The sequence below is a fragment of the Nilaparvata lugens genome, chromosome 1, assembly GCF_014356525.2.
Source record: "Nilaparvata lugens isolate BPH chromosome 1, ASM1435652v1, whole genome shotgun sequence".
NCBI lineage: Eukaryota > Metazoa > Arthropoda > Insecta > Hemiptera > Delphacidae > Nilaparvata > Nilaparvata lugens.
Genome location: NC_052504.1, coordinates 75,461,289 through 75,481,656, shown reverse-complemented (window position 1 = coordinate 75,481,656; position 20,368 = coordinate 75,461,289). Strand labels below are relative to the sequence as shown.

At 34.4% G+C, this 20,368-nt stretch overlaps 1 protein-coding gene across 8 annotated transcripts in view; it reads right to left on the bottom strand.

The window, feature by feature from the left end:
* The window catches only part of LOC111055878 (cell adhesion molecule 3), a 206,227-nt gene that overhangs the window by 57,170 nt on the left and 128,689 nt on the right, over window positions 1–20,368 (bottom strand). The window lies entirely within an intron of this gene.

The following is a 20,368-nucleotide window of genomic DNA, read 5'->3' as shown; positions in this document are numbered from 1 at the left end:
AACTGAACGAGTGAGAAACAAATGTTAAAAACGCATAATATAATCAATAATCAACTTCTAGAACTCATACTGGCTTCAATAATACTGGAGTTATTATTGATGAACCATTACGAAGCTAAACAAAGTGGATGAATCCGCGACAAATCTGCATTATTTTCCGCATCAATGAATGACGACTATGCAACAACTGCAGAGCAATAATTAGTTGCAGATCGAGTCGGAACTCAGCAATATACTGCAAGTCATACTCCCAATTTGAATTGAATCTCTCTTCTCGTGTGAGCTTCAAATTTCAATTTGCATCTGTGTATGTGTGAGTGTGTCTTGGAGGGAAAACATCGCAAGTTTTACTTTATACGAAATTATCTCTGTTTTAATGCTCACTCCACATGCATTCGAGCAGTTAGTAGCAGTTACTAATAGAATGCTTGGCTGGCCCTTTTCCAAATGTCTGCCACAATTCTTCCTCCACTCTTCCACTACTCTCATTCAATGATTACACAGTCTTTCTTATCTTTATCTATGTCCAAGTCTGTTTTTTTGTTATTTTCGACCAGTATCGTATGTTATTCTCTGGTGCAACAAAGATCTTCGTTGATTAGAAATCCACAGTAATGAGCACGTACCCATTACTCCTATCACGATCACTGTTATCTATTGATAAACAAGTTACACATGCTGGATAAACTGGAAGAACAGAAATGAAGACCTTCAGATCAAAAAAGCCTCACTCTACCATTAATCCGACAAGGATATTAGCAGAATATGTACAATGCTTGATGGTTTTATACTAATCAACAACAGAAACGAAACTGCTCGCAACTTCCTCCGGTCTTATCAAGATTTAGAAGGGGAGAGGAGGTCATTGGAAAAATAAAAGCATTAAAGAGGGTATTTGCACAGTCTAGTGAAAGGTGGAATCTGTCTGGTGAAATTTCTTTCCCGCTTTTAATAGTCACATAGAATTGATGGTTAAAGGTGATTTCCAACTTCAGTGATATTGAAAGATGTTTATAGTTTTATAAGAGTTCTCAGCCACATTGAACCCATTGAATTGGAGTCCAAATTTACAAAAAAACAAAAAAAAACAAGTCGTGGGAGTGAATTAATTGGAAATGAGTCGAATAAGACATTTCCATCACATGATAAATTTTTCAATTCCATACTGAGAATACTGGTATATATCTGGAAATATATCTCATTACATTTGAAACCGAAAATACAGTGAAAAATTTTGGCTCTCTTTTGCAGAAAAGCTTAAACATTTTTGTCTTTTAAAGATGAATTTATTGATGAATATTTTTTGTGAAAGAAGTTGATGGGAAGAGGTTTTATTGATTTTTGAATGAAAATATTATTTTAAAATAATTACCCACAGAATTGAATCAGTGCTTCGTTATTTCCATCTTCCAAGTCTTTATCACATTCCTATTAAAGCTTTTTGTGTTCTATGAAGTTATTCTCAGACTTGTACAATGCTATCAAGTTAAAGTATGTATGATGCATATGGGCATACTACTTGTATACATTTTATACAGTGTGGGTGAAAAGTCCGAGAACGGCTTAATATCTCTGTAACATATTTGAAATTTGGGTAGATATAAAAATCCCTAGCTGAAGTACTAATAGGTCTGAGTAAAGTAACTGGCTAATATCGCCAAAGAGATAACATAAAGATTAGATAGCATCAGCTTGTTCTGGCTAAACGGTACAATAGCCTAAAAGGAATTGAAAATAATTTTTTGCTAATAAATATTATTATATAAAATTTTGAAGATTGAGGTTAGGTATAAACATTCAGTGATCGGCGACCTAACGATCGACCGAGCCAAGCAACGTAGAATCTGACCAAACCCCTTGGCAGAGATCTATTGCGGCAAAACGGTATGCAATTTGAAAGAACAAAAGGTCACGTGGCTAACTATTAGGATGCATGAAATAAATGGTAATATATAGAAAATTAACTAGCATGTAGAGGGCATACTTAAAAAACCTAATAAAAATAATTAAATGTATCCAGGAAATAGGAGGTTACCAAAGCATGAATACTGAAACAATTTGCATGCACCAATCACATAATGGCAGTTAATAGGCGGCAATAGTATGCCAATTCAAAAATATTTATATATATTTCTATAAATGATTGGGATTTATGTAAAAATGTTATATAGTCTATGTTATAGATATGGCCCGAAGGCAAAGAAATTATTAAACATACAACATAAGAAATAATTTAATATTTTAGTACGGCCTATTTGAACCTTTAATGGCGGAGGACTAGGATATTCAAATTTTATGTAAATTTGAAAGTCGGAATAAGAATTGTAAAATTGAGAAAGGAGAACCATCACTCGCCTGCCAAATGCCACCATGAGAGGTCCCTAAATATTATAGAGCATAATACCTTGCTATAACTTGTAAAAGCCAAAGTTAGTTTGAATTATTAAATTTCTTATGAGACTCTGTGATGCTCTTATAAAGCAGAAGTCATTTTCAATTTTAAATAATTTTTGTAACCCCTTGGAAGAGACGATTCCGGCTACCATAGTCCAGGACCACCAGGAGTTGGATCGACATCAGCGGCTCATAAGAAGATTTCGACACGTGAGTGAAAAAATTGAATTAGTGATGGGCGCCCTTAGTGCTTCGAATTTATCTAATAATCAAAGCTAGCTCGTCGAAAGGGTTTTCTTATAAATTAAGAATTTAATAAAAAATACTTGCGCAAGTAAATATAGTATTAAAGGTATTTTATTAGAGGAATAATGAGTCAGTACATTTCAGAAATTCTAATAAATCAAAAGTATAAACTCTAGGCTATTAAAACATATTCATATGATCTTTAATTTTTGCAATATAATTTGCGATAGTTTGTTGTAGCTCTGATTCACTAGATGAATTGCTCTACTTATTCCATCAGGTGCCGAATCTTGCACCCTGAGATAAAATATATATTCATTACAAAGAAATCTATTAGATACTAGAGAATTTAATATATATATATTTGGATTATTGGTTGCCAATTTATCAAGTTGATTTTAATGAACCTATTTTTAATAGAATTGTCCAAGTCGACAAGTATTAGCAAGCTTATATCGCAGCTACATACAAAGGATGCATATGATGAAAGATAAAAGCACATGGTAACGTTTCGTGCTATAAATTTAGAGTATAATGTTTAGCCTGTGATATTTTACTGATTTCAATTATTGTTCTATTTTTATATTATATTTTTTTATCGCTCTTTATATTTTTTGCCTTGATCTATTTCTGCAATATTTGTTAATATATGTATCAAATTGTTATGTGTGCAATTTATTTTAATTACTCAACACTATAGGATAAGTACCATATATATATATATATTTATTTTTCAATGAATTACAAGAAGTATAGGGGAAGCTCATATCTGGCCCTATAAAGATTTTTATGAGACTGTATCCTATTAAAAAACCACGACCTAATTTTATAATTTATATCAAACATTTCATGCTCTACCGACTGATGCCAAGCAGGAGGCTAATCGTTCTTTAAATATAAAAAATAACGTGACATCTCATACACAAAGTAATTTGACGGTGAGTGTGATTGAGGATCCTACTCAAATTGAAAAAACTACTTCATAATGACTTTAAAAATCTGGTCCGCCATCTTGGATCCGCCATTATGGATGCATCTTTATTTCTTTGAATAGGAAGGTGGTCATGCGATACATGATTTCGATAAGGAATTTCAAGAAAAATTCAATGGCGAAACCACAAATCGATATCTCAAACCGTTTAGAAGATATTCACATTATAAATCAATACCACTCATGCATTCCATTTCTGATTCGCATGGTACTGATTGATAATGTGAATATCTTTCTTCATGAAACATTCTGGGAACCATTATTTTCTATTCAACTTCGAAGAATTTTGTCAATTTTGATAGTTTTTTAAATCCATTTTCAATATTGAATATAAATTTGTATTCATATCTACCTACTGAGGAAAACATTGCGCAAATTTTCCAATGTCTCATTATCATGTGATATAATGAGCAATGAAAGCAATGCTGAATGAGTTTTCTCTCTGAAATCCAATTGCATTCTAAATGTGAATAAGGATTATGAATATGGAGTGGAACAGAATACTTTCAGTCTCATTTACTAATGAAGTATGGAGTGCTAAGCCATCTCCTAAGAGCACCGTATTCTTACGAAATTTTTCGTTTTGTCTGACATTCATTATCACTTCTGAATTCATCTCAATTCATAACAAGAATGTAAGTTTGATGTATGTTGATATTTCCAACTACAGAAAAATATAATACGATCATGACTAAATCATCATGGAACATAGCGAATGAATTTGATACTGCACCATAAAAGAAGGCAGGATTGAATGGTTTCAGTGTGATATACAAGAGTCTAACAATCACCTCCTGTTGCATTGAAAACATCAAGCATCTATGCAGTTTCAACAATAAAAGGTAGTACTGAATAGAGTGGAGTTACCCAGGTCTATAGGTTGCCTATAGACAATTTCTTGTGTGTGTATTATGTATCCAAAATGCATATATATTTAAATGATGTAGTAATACCTGACTCACAATGCACTACATGATAATATAACATGCCTTATTCAACAATTTAAAAGTTTTTATCTTTGAAATGTAAGATGATTTCAAATTGCCCCCATAAAAGTTTGCTCATGAAATATGGTTGTCAATAAATTAGGAAACCTGGATGTAGATTCAGTCTCAAAGTCCATTCCTAGAGATTTTTATCACTGACTTTGCGGGTAGCCATCTGGAAGTAATATAATCTCGAAGTGACAGGTGAATATTGCACCAGCTCCAACCAAATTGACAGAAATACGAGTTGCAGTCGCTTTTCTGCGAGCGCTTTGTGTGTTTTTGTCGCATTTTCAAGCGCAGAGGACTATTACGCTTCTAGCCGTCTGGCCACTTCAATGTGTCATCGGCTTTATTCATGACCAAACTGCAATTCTCGGCTGGAATAATATCATACTCACCGGTGGGTGACTGAGAGCTAAGAGCTCTCTATCACAATGCAAACCTGATAACTTTTTTCAGAGTCATTTTTCCATCTATAATAAAAATTGCTTTCTATAGGAGCATGGAATCGATCTCTAATCTTCTACGATCAGGGTCCTTCCCATTAAATCTTCGGTTGTATCAGAATGTAAAAATGTCAAAATCCAGGTTGATATCATAAAACTCCCAATCCACAAAGGGCTTACTTGGGAAATTTATATTCTCGGCAAGGATTATGAGAAGAATATCAGTTTTTGTGGCCAATAGTTTCATATTGAACGAACATTGATTTTCAATGTGATAAAGCTTCTAGCTGTTATTCCTTGTGGAAACAGCATAATTTTGACACACACTATTCATGATTTGTAAAGAATGCTCAGTTGAATTAGCATTATAGAGCACTAAATAGGAAAGTTCTAGTAAGATACTCAACGAACTGGCCATGCTGCTTAATGATTCAAGGTTTATTGGTCGACTAACTTATTGCATTAAAAATTTTCCAGTAAAAATTGCATCCTGGTAATTTTTATTCTAGTTTCTGTTGAATATCTTGAGGATATTGCAGGGAAACGTTGCCATTTTACTGAGGGATATCCCATTATGAATGGCTGTGGTAGTGCTAGTGTGCAGATATATTAGGAAACGTATGATGTTACTTTGTCAAACCTATGACACTTGAATAGGCCTACTAGAGGAGGGAATTAGCCAAACGATTTACAGTGCAATTTTAAGGTTGCATTATTAAATTTAATTGAATTGGAATTGAGCTCAAATATTCACTCAGAACACCAAATTAGTACAATCACATACATTCTATTTTTCTCAATTTCAATAACAAAGCTCTATTTGTTATTCCATTTGAATTCGTGGGAAGTGTTTCAGCCTTCAAGCTTCAACTGGAATGCAGTCTCATCCAACATTGCGTTCCATTCTGTTTCTTTTTCTTGCAATATTTTTAGTTTTAAAAAGACTTTTTCAAGGTTGAAAGATTTCTGCGGTGTGATCTTTCCATTCCAGACTCATGGTTATTCTATTCTATCCACTTCAAACTACTACGAAAACAGTGCTGCGCTCTGTGAGAGGATTGGTGCTGGTGATCTGTTCAGTGATGCATAAGTCGCCCGCAATGCTTTTCTACTAAAAGCTTGAAACTAAGTTGGAAAGTACTAAGCACCGGGAAGGAAGTGTGTTTTATAACTTTCCATTCGAAAGGATGAGAGCTGAACATAAACTGAATATGTCAAAGCTCTTTGGTTTCTAACTTTGATGTCATGTATATCACTTACTAGAGAAGAATGCCACGAAATGTTGGCTAAATTTAAAGCGGCTAAATCTGAATTGAGTGGAGAATTCATCCTCACTTCTCATTGTATTTTGAGTGAAGTAGGTTTTCTCGTATATATTTTTTATATGATAATGCGGGGGTGCGTCCATTCCACCCCTGTCTATTGAATAATATCAGTATTGATTGAAGCATTAACCAATATTATCACTCATGAATAATGTTTTGAACATATCTCGTGATGGGTTTGATAGTTCTATATTATAAAATTCTTATCCCTAACCATATTCAATATCGCAGCATGAGAGCTAATCAATCCCCAATAGTACTTTATTGGTGATAATAATATCCATATAATATTCTGAGTTCAATATTTCTTCAAAAAGCAAAATTAAATAATTGTCCTAAGTCATAGATATATAAAAAATTATGTTCACACCACTCTGTTTTCAATGTTCAACAATGTGGCTCTTGATAATGAGCTGTTCATTAATCGGTTGTATCTGATATTTGATATTATTATTTATCACTCTCTATGGAACTTGATTTTGCATTTTAATGATCGATTTCAATTTTTATAAAATTGTAATATATTTTTATCACTTTGTAAGAAATTTTTTTAAAGATGGTCCATTTCTCTGGTAAAGCTGCCAAATCCAATTTAGCTCTAATGAATAAATCAGTATTACCAGTTGATGAACACAGTAGTGTATAATTCATGAATAATAGAATCCGCGTGATAGTAAGATAGGGTATAGAGTATAGTAATAGGTTATAGGGTATAGTAATAGGGTATAGGGCATTGTAATAGGATAAAGGGTATCGTAATATGGTATATCAGCGTGATATTGTATAACTAGTGACCCCCTGAATTGGAGAACTCGCTCATGAGCTGTTGTATTGTAATCTTTAAAACCCGCAACTTTTAACTATACAAAGTTGGTGGAAATTATGGAAACACCTAGATATTTCTTCACAAGAATAATTTTAAAGTAGGGTTCATCAGCTACATGATTTCAATACAAGAGAGTCTCAAGAGAGAATGAGTAACGAAAATTGCACTTTGTTATCTCAACCTGTACCAGTTTGCTGATGTAAAAGTTGTAAATTATTTTGTATCTATATTAATCAGCTGAAATCATGTGTCAACGCATGAGTGACTGCCTGTTTGATAGCTCCCAAATATATCATCAACTGGTGTCATAAAAGAATGAATGGAAAAGCTGTAGTAATTACATGCAATGCATTCTTCAGCTGACTAAATGATAAATCGCAACATTTTTTTTCTCATGTACTTTCAATGCTATTTTTATATCCTGGAAAAGGAAGAAGGAGTGAGTAAATTTTGTTGTCCATTGAACTTGACCTGTAAAATGGTTTGATGAATACGTGTTCAAAATTTGAAGCTGATTGACAATTTTTTGTTTGAAAAACAGACGGACAACGACTTTAGCCTTCAGTGAGTCGAAAGTAAGAACTAGCTGACGCTCGTCGGGGATATCATTCCCGAAAATATTCCAACTGCAAATAGTTATTTGTGCAACAAGTGCGCAAAGTAACAGTTTGCAGCACCGAAAGAAACGTTCACGCACGAGCTGTAGGCGAGGGCGGAATGGATTCTTGAGTGCAGCAGAGGAACTTTGCGCACGTATTTTCCTATGCATTGAATTTTTCCTACAGTCACCATTGAATTTGAGAAGTGGTTGGTTATGGGTAAAATGATGGCTGAAATTAACAACTTTAATTTATTTTAAACTTTATAATTCAATTGGAAGTTAATTATCGATGATTTATTCAAATTAAAAATTAAATAAATCCAATTAATTTAAAAATTTGAATAATTTTGAGTAAATCTTAATTTCTAAATAATTTTTCAACCAATCAATTTATGAATGAAAAAAATATTATCTGAAATGATGAATAATTAATAATATTCAAAATGTATAATTTAATGAGTTCTCATTTTTATTTATTTGAAAATCAGAAAAAATATAAGTTGAAAAAATTTGCATTCAAAATACACGCCAACAATGTCAACAGCTGATGGGGATGGCTGCAAGATAATACGCGAAGTATTAAGAGTACGCAAAGTAATACTTTGTGCACTAGAGCGGAAAAGTGATTCTTTGCGTTCTGTAATCAGTGCAGAAATGGTCACTTTTCAAGGTAACTGTAGGAAAAATATACTCTTTGTATTCTCATGAGTGGGAATCTGTATAAATCGGAATAGGAACGTAAGCTTTAAACTGTTGTGTTGTTTAAAAAAAAACAAAAAAACATTGGACCTTTGTCATTTTGACCCACATTCAGATGTCTAGCAACAAATTCCGAATCATGCCAGAGAAGATAGCAGATATAGTGATAGAAGTACAATGTGAATTCGATCAGAACACGACCTGAGATAAGGGAAACTTCATTCATCGTGCAGAAATCTGAAGTCTAGATATCTTGAATTTGAGCTTGGAAAGCGAAAAGAAAATAGTTGTGTCATCGTGGAATTCTATACAGATACCGAGATGCTGCAAAAGAGACGAACGGAAAACGCTGAATTTATTCAGAGAAAGAAATTTCCATATCAGACTTTTCGATGATCACAAAACACTCGCATCTACGTAAATAAATTTGCATACTGTTGTATTCGTGCTTGATAAAAGATTGAGAAAATCGTGGGAATATCGAACTTCCAAGGCAGATTGAATCTTCTTAAAAGGCTGCATATATAGCTCTCATCCTTTATGTATGAATGTCTTCCAATTTGTGGGTCAAAAAAGGATCCACTTTGAATTGACATGTTACTTTTGTACTTTCTTCACGAGTTATTTTTGGGATGTAATTCAATCTATACAAACTATAAAAATTACTCTCTATCAAGAGATCAGAAGTGGGGGATTCAATGTTGTCAAAACCGAGATATTCCTATAACTAACTTGAAATCTGGAATATTATGTGTCACTTTGTTAATTTTACAGTTTTTAATAATTAAAATTTCATAGCTTCAAGATTATCTTAGCTCAGCTTAGTTTCAAAATGAGAAAAAACAAAACATTTCTGTTGTATTAAAAGACAAAATTCTTATTTCTTGTAAGGTTTTCATCCGAACTTTGAGTATGATTCACTCTGTTTACTTACAAGTAAAACTGAACAAAGTGAATCATAAAGTTCAATTAATAACGTTCAGTTGAGTTCGAGTTCAATTAGTTAACTAGAGACCCCCTGGGTTAAAGAACTCGCTCATGAACTGTTGTATTAATCTCTGAGATATTTTACAAGTATGATATTACAGTAGGAGGCTCCATGGGGATCCTATACCAATTGAAAAAAAAATAGTTTCTGTCGCTTCAAAACTCTTGTCCGCCATCTTGGATCCGTCATATAGATCCAACTTTATTTCGAATCCTGCTTATTTTTTAATTCAACTCATTTTTTTTAAATGGGAAGGAGATCATGTGATACATGATTTCGATACAGAATTTCAAAGGGAAATTAATTGCGGAATTCGCACATCGATATCTCAAACCGTTTCAATGATCTCAACATTTTAAGGTGCTAATAAATGATACAGAAATGAAGTGAATGAGTACCTATACATAGAATAATCAAGTAGTTATAGTGAACACTAATAGTACCTTCTACTCACAAATTTAAGACTTTGAACAAAAAAGAGTTGTCATAGCAACTGCTACTACAAGTAGTATTATTAATCACGTGTATGTTACAGACAGGCAGACAGACGTTAACGGAAGCGAGTTAATATAGAACTTACAAATTAATGTTGTTTATTATTCAACTAAAATCATGTTTCGGGCATAAAGTCTGTCTGTCTAACAATCTGTGTAACATATCCCAAATAGTATCAGCTTTTTTTAATGAATGGAAAAATTAAATAAATAACATGCAATTAATTCCAGCTGACTGAGTTATAAAATCAAAACAAATTTTTTTCTTATGCACTCTCAATGTTATTTTTATATCCTGAAAAAGGGCAAAGGAGTGAATGAATTTTGTTATTCAACGAACTTGACCTGTAAAAAGGTTCGAAAAATTCGTGTTTGAAATTTGAAGCTGATTAATCAATTCTCTATAAAGTTCTTGTCGAATATACAAACAGGCAGAAAACGACTTTGGCCTTCAGTAAGACAAAAGTTAGAACTTCGCTAACGCTCGTTCAATTAAACCTGAAAGCAATCGGATCCAGAAATGATCTACTATGTTTCGTTCATTATACTACTACTATACTGCACTAATAAACTTCTTCTATACTCTATACATCATACTAATCAATCCTGATCTGACGCTGTTCATACCACTCCAAATTAGAATTGTGTATTATAATAAACAAATTACTGTATTTACAGTTACGAACTCTGTATAAGGCCAGTTACACTTTTTTGCTCGTACGGCATTTGCCGTCCTAATAAACTCTATTAGATCAAATAGATGATTTCAGACACATGATGTTTGTCAAGTTCCGTTAAATCTGATAGAATTCATAAGGACTGCAAAATATCGTACGAACAAAAATCGATGTGTGTGTGCGGGCTTAGGAGGTTGAAGTTGTACTTGATACTGGAGTATTCTAACTTTCTCTTTCCATTGCATACTCGCCATACGTGCTTCAGCTAGCTTTTGCAGCGATGGAAAGGTTCAATGCTCCTCAGGGTCAGGTTGACATTGCATTGTTTTGGCGAATGAATGGTTAGTGCAAAATTGTCCTCGTATTTCTAGTGGACAACATCTATATTGGAATTGTCGACTATTACTGTGATTCAAAACGCTTGCTTGGTTTGATGGGAAGGTGGAACGCTGGTAAGCCGGAGAAAACAAAGTGGTGGAATCCATTCTTCATTCGTATTGTGCAGCCGCAAATTTCCCATCTTCGCCAACGCCATCTTTCAATTTCCTCCTTTACGATATTTTCCTTCCAGCTTTCTCCACCATCTTTTCTTGACATATTGTTTCGCTTCCACTCGCAAACCACTCAGGCTGGAACAAATTCTGAAGCCGAGATTCTCGGTAATATTTGAGGCACCCATTTCGGCATTGTCCAACATTTACGCTCCAGAACTCAAAGTCAGAGATTAATCTTTTAAGCTTTATGATATCAGGACTTAAAGTGATGAAATATAACAACCGGCAATAAATCTTACCTCTGTGACTAGCTCTTAACAACACGACTAATTTCTCAGTCTTACGATTCTGGGGTGACGGTAATTAATATTGGACACGGAAAATTGCCTCGAATGTTGCTACTTGCTAGTGACAGAATATGATAAATGATAAATTTCTTTACACTGACCCAAGTGAAATGGTTGAGGAGCTTTAACAGGATCCACCATCAGCAGTCTTGAGTTGGCTTCAGACTATTCATATTGCATAGTATCTCTGATTCTATGATTCATCATTTCTTTGATTCATCAATTTGCAAGTTAGTTTGTAGAAATTCCATAAATCAAATGAATTGTTGTAGTTGGTTGAAATAATAATTGTTGGTTTTATAAAAATTGAAATTCTCTTCCATTAACTAGAATTTTTAAGCATAGCAACAGAGGATACTGTTGAAAATGGTTATGTATGCTCATGAAGGAAGATATATGAACTGATTATCCCAACGAGAATGACTGACCAGAGAATCTCCTGGTTTGGGTAGAGATGATAAGATCCGATTGGACCCAACTCTCTGATCAAAGATATAATGAGTCCATCGTTTCAAGTATATTTTGTAGATTTTTCAGAAGATACCGGAGAATACTGCCTTAAACACTCCATGATGAATGAGATTTCATTGATTCAATTGAAGATACCAAAAATTCGCTGTGGACATTTTTCCATGTCATAAGTTTTTCGAGTTAAAAATTGATTAATAGATTCTAAACCTCTGTCTAAAACCTTGACTTTGAATCAATATAAATACTGATATCTGGGTCATGTTTTAAATCAAATCATAATCTGAATGTGTTGGTCAGATCATGAAGGAGCTGATTCAGGGATAATCGCAAATCTAATTTTTATGAATTAATGCGGAATCTACAACTCATCTGCATATTTATGAAAATGTAGTTTACATGAATAGTGGTTTTGAAACTGGCTTTTTTAAAGTAGGACAAGCACATAAAACTATAGTCTAGCTCAGCAACTTTTTTAATCCCGTGTCTTCATTCAATTTTCAAGAAACATTTGGGTTTAATAGTCTATGCTTGTGAGTAATGAGTAGAGCTCTTACCATATTTCATTCAATCGGGGCATCACGAGAAGTTATAGCTGGAATTAAACTGAAATCTCCCAAGCCAATATTTTCTGTTCTCAAACTTCATTACATCGAAATTGTCTGTTCAGCGGAGAGGCATTCAGGCTATTACTAGCCAACATGCTGCAGCTAGATGGGATGGTGGAGGGAAGCTATCAAACTTGTAATCGCATCGTCCTATCCAGAGAGAAACATGCAATAATCATGCGTTTTGGATGTTGGGAGCTTATGAACCCACCGCATCCAGACAAAGACCATCTGCGACAGAAAGGTTAGGGTGGGTTTCTGATCGAGAAGCTTCTTCAAACAAAATAGTGCATTAGCTGAATCCCACCTAATAGTGGAGTGAACTGATTGGCAATGGAATCGGATTGCATTCCGATTTCAGAATGAACTGAGGTGTTAACTAATCGACGTTTAATTCGTTCGATCCAGTCTAGACCACTACAAACCACATTTTAACCAAGTAGTTTCAGAACGTGAATTGGTATGCAAAGTACGCTTAGTCTTCGGGATTGAAATACTAATAATGTATCAACGATACAACCGTCTAATCGCAGTGATTCTCCTTTTAAACGGTGTCTGCTGTGCTAACAGACAGATGTGAACTCCAATAGCTATTTTCAGTGTTTTCAAAAACTCTGCCAGGACAAACGCAGCAAGAGTCCAACGCCAAATTGTATCTCTAATCATCATCACAGAGAAAAGATAACACGACACTTGTGTGCTATCTTTTTTTTATCATAATCCTTCATATTACCCCCGCACAAGACTAGGTGGACATTATCGTGTCATGCTTGTCATGAAATATTCCCTACAATCTTGTTCATACCCTATTGATAGCACACACTATTTTGTGAGATACGTCCACATCTGTTTACTCTCAACAGTGGAATAGAATAATCTGAGTTGACTATTACAGGGATGCAGTTTTTAGGGAATGAGTTTGGCAGGTCTTCATCATAATGAACAATGCTAGTTTTATAGATAGTTATTGATGAGGGAATTTATTATTTTCATCAATAAACATCATTAATCACACCTAACAATGATTAATCAATTGATTGATCTAGTCGGGACCCATTCCCTATTAGCGTCGATCATTTTTTTTCGCCACATTATTCTATATTCTATTAAAACTTTTACTTTTTTACAATTCGAGTGGTTTCTTAAGAATAGAACTGCGCAAATAGGAACATTTTTGCTGTAAGTCGGATATAATTATGCTCATTATACGTTGACATCGAATGTCAACACTTTTGAAAAAACCTCCTATAGGTAAGGATGTAGACAAGTGAAAAAAAATCAGGATATTTTGAAACTTGTAATATTCATTAAAGAAATGCCAGATTCAACTAGAATTTTTGTGATAAGATAACAAATGTGTATTGTGTATTCAAATGTGTATTGTTGTTGTTTGCATGTATTCTTTTTGTTAGTCTCTGAATCAAACTTGTATGTGTGTGTGAAAATAAATTGAATTGAAAAATGTTTCTAGAGTTTCTGAAGGGAGAATCCTTTCACAAGATGTGTTTAGAGAGTGATGGTTTATATCAAACCCGTCCATATCAAAGTTCTTAATCAGCCTGAGAGATATTCAAAGATTAAGTGGGATGAAAATTGTATGTTTGTACATAGGATGGCGTTTCCATGTCATAATTCCAATCTGTCACACATTTTTCATCTTCAAATGAGAAAGATTACATGGTTTGCAAGATGTGAAAATTTTATGACTAGACTGCTAGAACTTCGGAATATAGGTCAAAATGCAGGAATATATTCTCAGAATTTGACAAGATTTATTTCTATCACTCACTGTGACTGTTTCCACTCTCTTGAGAGGAGAGATTGCTCAACTGAAATATTAGCTTTATAAGATTCATCCTTATTTCTAAGTTTATTGTGGACTTTGGGCCTTCTTTACCGTATCTATTTCATGACCCCAGACTTCAGTAAGCATGATCATTGTTGATGATGTTTAGAGAGAGGAAGGAGGAAGAAATTGAAACATGATGAAAAGCTATGTTGTGGAGAGAGATTCATATAATGTGTGTCAGAAAGAGAGGATGGAAGAGGAGAGAAAAGGGAAAATCTCTCGCATGGACATTGTGATGGAGGAAATTGTGATAGAGAGAGGATAAAATAGTGATGAAGAGTTTCTGAGAGTAGGCGTGGTAAAGGGGTGATCAGGAAGAGCTGGAGAGGTGTTTAATGTTAAACAAGATGGCGGAGCAACGTTTTCGGTAAAAGCCACAAAAAAGAAGATCAACATTAATCCATCTTGCTGTTGTCATCTGCTGAACGAGATGAAAGTCGCTCTCCGTCCGTGCGTCCTGCTCTTCCTCGACGCTCTTGCTTCTCTTAACCAACTTTTTTAGTTTCTCTAGTTCGACTTGAACAGTAGTCTCTGTCCTTCGTCAGCTTTGTTTCATTTCTCTACTCTTTCATGCACTTCCTTCAACTTGGAGCAGATTTCCTTTTGTCTCGCCAAGGAAACAGAGCAGAATTAATTCAAAGCCATCCACCACGCCCCTCTTACCATCTCCTTCATTCAACTTTGCCACTTCATTTCATTCTTGCCATCATTCTTAATCTCGTGAAGTCTATTCGCAAAGCACTTCGTTCAGAAGTCATTCAAGTCGATAGATTCACCCAATTCTCTCCATTATCAATTCCAGGCACAATCTTTTGACGACCCTTGATTCTCACTGAATCATCAAATCATCCTAAGCGAGATACCATTGCATTCAATGGAGAACATTTCAAGTCCTAGGGAAACTATCAATACTCTCCCATTTAAATCTGAAACTATTATTCTGAGTCACAAACTACCAGTAATAATTAATATTCTGAGATATACCATATTTAATATGTAGAAAAATTTTGGTAGAGTGGTTAGTAAAACCTCCACTGTTATTGGAGAGCGTATATTACAACTACTTTTGTTATTGCAATTTGTTGAAGTGCTTTGCTTTTAAAGCATCAGGGTTTGAAATAAGAGGAGTTCTGAGTTCGTTTGATGTATAGCCAATAATCAAATCAGTTACTTCAATCAGTACAGCATGTAATCTATTACTTCATTCCACCTTCTTCCATGACATTCAGATCATCCAATCAATAATTATTTCCACTCAGCCTTTTCTCTTGAAAAATTTGGGGCTCTCTTTAAATTTATTCAATTTTCAGCCGTGAATATTTCTGAATTCTTTGTTTTCAAATTGATTTCCACGGAGTCAGCAGATTAGACACATAGTGATATCGGACTTCTCATCTCCACCAATAGGATAATAATTTTATCTGAAAAACTTTATCCATTAAACTTTGGTGAGTAGATGAAGAGAAATATCATACTCATGAACATGAAGAAAATAGTGCAGTCAAAAGTATGCTGGTAAGTTGTGGACAATTGGATAAGTGTGTTAGAAATCTAGATCATCATCTGAGGTTGTGGAGGCGATCGAGAGTCTTAGAGGTGCATCTGGGCCTGGTCATGATGGCATTACTGTATCTGTTTTAAAATCTGTTAAAAGTATTGTTGCCTCTCCACTCAAACACATTATTAATGTAAGTTTTGAACAAGGTATTTTCCAGATTCTTTTAAAACAACTGTAGTAAAACCAATATTCAAATCACAAGACAAAAGGAAAATTACCAACTATAGACCTATAAGTTTACTTTCGAATTTGGCTAAAATAATTGAAAAATGTGTAAAGAGACAGCTACATAAATTTTTGGAAGTGAATAATATTCTGTCAAAAAATCAATTTGGTTTTAGAGAGGGGATGGGAACACAGGAAGCAATTGCTGCTTTTGTTCAAGAAACAATCTTAAACTTGGATGTAGGTAGGAGACAAATAGCTATTTTTCTTGATCTTGCAAAAGCCTTTGATACAGTTTGCCATGATCGTCTACTTGATTGTCTCCGTAGCCTTGGTCTTGAGGATGTGGCACTGGGATGGTTTTGCAGTTATTTGAAGAATAGGCAACAATGTGTTAGAGTCAATAACACTGTTAGTGAATATAAATCTGTTAAAATGGGAATCCCGCAGGGAACAGTGATTGGACCTTGCCTCTTCCTGATCTATATTAATGACTTTTGTAACCTTAATTTAATCAATGGGAAAATATTGTCATTTGCAGACGATGCAGTTTTAATTTTTCATGAAGAAAACTGGGCTAGCACATATGACACAGCTGCTAGGGGACTGGGAGAAGTAAAAAAATGGCTTGATAGAAGAAAACTGACTCTGAATTTGTCCACAACAAAATACATCTCTTTTTCCTTGAATATACAGAATCAGCCAGTTAATATGTCACTTGTTTTGCATTCTCCAAATTGTCTTAGTCATGTAGATTTAGGGTGTTCAGTTAATTGTAATAAAATAGAGAAGGTTAGCAGTATCAGATATCTTGGAGTAATGATTGATCAGCATTTAAAGTGGGATGTACATTTGTCGCAGCTTACTACACGATCTAGAAAACTTATTTATTTATTTGTGAAATTACGTTCTGTTTTGCCTATGAAAGTCATGAAGATAGTGTATTATGCACTGGCACAGTCATTGCTCCAATATGGTATTGTGGGTTGGGGTGGTGCATATACAAATGTTCTAAAACCAGTAAAAACAATACAAAATTTAATATTAAAAATTATTCTGAAAAAGAATAGAATGTATTCAACAAGATTGGCTTTTTTGGAATTTTCAGTTCTACCGATTAGACAGATATACCTGAAACACATCATATTATATTATAAGAAGCTATCACTTTTTCATTTCATTAATAGAACGGATTGTGCTATTACAAGACGGGAGGAGTCAGGTCTGGTTACTGTTCCTAGTTTATTGACTACTGCTGGTAGTATTACCTTCATATTACCTTCATATATTTATCTCCATTATTTTTTAATATTCTTCCAAGTAATTTGAGAGGTTTACTCGCCCAAAAAAACTTTGGACTACATTTGAAAAAGTATCTGGTTAGCTCTCATGGCTGGGATAGTGCCGAGAATTTCTGGATTACATTAGTATAGTAATTATTCCAATTGAATAGATTTCATTTTGTACCACATCTTATATCATGTTATACACTGGGCTAGGCAATATCAGGTCATTATTATAATTTACAAATTTTGTTGCATTCTAACACATATTGTATGTAAATATATTGATCTATTATAGCATCACTGATTTATCTTGTTTATTGAAAGGATTTGATTTTAGTTGTTAATGTATATACTGTAATGTTAATTAATAATAAGTAAGTAGTCAAAGTACGGCTGCTCCTTCCCCAAGCTCGAGCTTGCTCTTTTGGGGAAGTAGTTCCTTATGTTTATTTGTATTTCCTATTGATTCATTTTGTTGTTATATTTCTAAATTGTGAATTATTGTAATGCTTTTTCAAGGAATAAATAAATAAATAAATAAATAAATAAATAAAAATAGGAAGTGAAATTTTCTCTGAAAACTAGAAGTTATGAGGTTTTCCAGCTTTTTTCCAGTTTGATTCTCTATAATATACAAATTGTATTCACAGATTTCTCTGAGAAAATGAGAAGAAACGTGAGGTAACTCTCGATTATCACTCAATCTTTTTATTCTGTATCTATGCTCATTTAAAGAGACCTCACCGAGCAAGTTCAAGTTCAAACACAGATTCAGTAAAATGTAACAGGACTTTGTGAGATGTAATAGAAATGTTTCAAAATTTTCCAATAGGCAAGTGAAAGTTGGCGATTTTATTTCATTCTAATATTCTCAATCACAATATTGAGTCAATAGGGATATATTGATGAACATAGTGTGCGGGGCGAGACAGATGGGTATTGGTTTAAATTCCTTGAAGGCGAAAACTTTGTGGCTGAACGTTTGAGGTGAGCGAAAAGAGCCTAATCACTACTTGATAAATGAGGTCCAGGGATATATCTCCCATTGTTGTAATATTTTCATTCAGTGGTCATCAAATAATCGTGCAACGAATATTGACAAACGACTCGGATTTTCAATACAAGCAGATTCACTATGAGCAGTCCCATCAAGCATTTCTCTCGTTATTTGGCCCACTCCATTCAATATAGAATTTGAAAGCGAATGATAAGGCCGTAAATAGGAACAAACACAATATATAGATTTACTGGAATTATTTGATAGGTCTATCTCGATCGGATGTGAACGGAGCTCTATCTTATTCGTCTATCCGAGAACGATCGCCTAGGATTGGGATCTGCTAGAACTGGTGTTACTAGTAGTTCTGTGAACAGTAGACCTCGCGCAGTTGAAAACCACCGCCTCCTCTAATACTGTACATCAGAGTAAATTTATGTTCTGTCCTGACGTGTTGGCGAGATATCGGTGTATAGATAATGGCTGTTTGAGTTGTTGTATCGACAATAATTATTTGCTGTAAAAAACTATGCTACTATCATCAAAAGCTTACCGAGTTGAAAGCAGAGAATAGTCGGGAGAAGATAATATGCTACTTCGAGTTATCAATTGCATGCCTCATTGCTTGGAATGAATAGTACACACGATACATTGATATATTGATTGCATGCGTCTTTGCATGCAATTAATAATCCACTCGACAGCTGATTTATGATAAGTAATTCTATAGACTGATTTTTACGGTAATATTGGCATTCGAAGGAGACCCTTTTTCCTCTTTTATTATCCTTAAAATACAAAATTTGAAAAGCCATATACGTCGACGCGAAATTCAAAAAGGAACATGCCTGTCAACTTTCATGAAAATCTATTGCTGCGTTTTACCGTAAATGCGGAACATATAAACATAAATATAAACTTATTAACATGCAAAACCGTCGACTTGAATCTTAGATCTCACTTCGCTCGGTCAAATAGTTTTAAACTCAGGCAAGCCACCAGATTTCACAAAAGAGCCTTCTTAAAGAGACCTCAACTAAACTGTTTGTCTAGGCGAAAGTATCTGAGGAAAAGAGAAACTCACTCTGTGAAGAGTAGGAGAGCGTGATACTAATTAGAAGTTCAACTCTACAAGGTGCAAAAGGAAGTGGCTACACAGGCAAACGACTACTAAGTAAACCGAAGGAGTCAACATGTGGCTTGTGCTGTTGAACAGGATACTCTCAGGCTAACATCTGAAAAATCAACTGTTGAAATCAGGGGATTCTCTGAATTAGGGTAGAAGTAGAAGTAGGGTTCTCAGGAGTTACCCTGATAGAAAACAGGAGAAAATGCTGAATTAACAGCATTTAAGAAAACAGAATTATAAACTTCTGATTCACATAGCAATATTCCATTATGTCTTATCTCTAACTCGAAGAATAAGTTGAGGTCAAGTTCAATTTATACGTACGGTACTCGATAATGTTCTTTGACTATTACAATCAAGGATTGTCTATTCATGATTTATCTCACTTAAAGACTTTTCGACGCAATTAAAATACGGGAAACTTGAAAGGATTTCGGTTAAGTGCTGGATATCATCTCCTGAACACTCGCTTTCGTAGATTCTTCTTATCAGGACGTTCAGCTGAGGACAGGAGAATCCAGCGAAACAAAAAGCCTCCCCAAACTGGCACAACTTAAGATAGAGGCACTGCGCAAAAGTGATTACAACTAAGGTCGAAACGATAAGGGTCTGCAGAGAGGATAACTCTCTCTCATTATCTGTTGTCATCTCTCACTCTCTGCTAAGCTATTGAGTTGGAAGGGGAGGAGAGCGACAAAAGCAGAATGAATGACAATGGTGAGCCCAGAAGTGGAATGCGTCAAACGACGAGAAGAATGCTCCAAAGATTTAATTTAAACATCCAAGAGAAG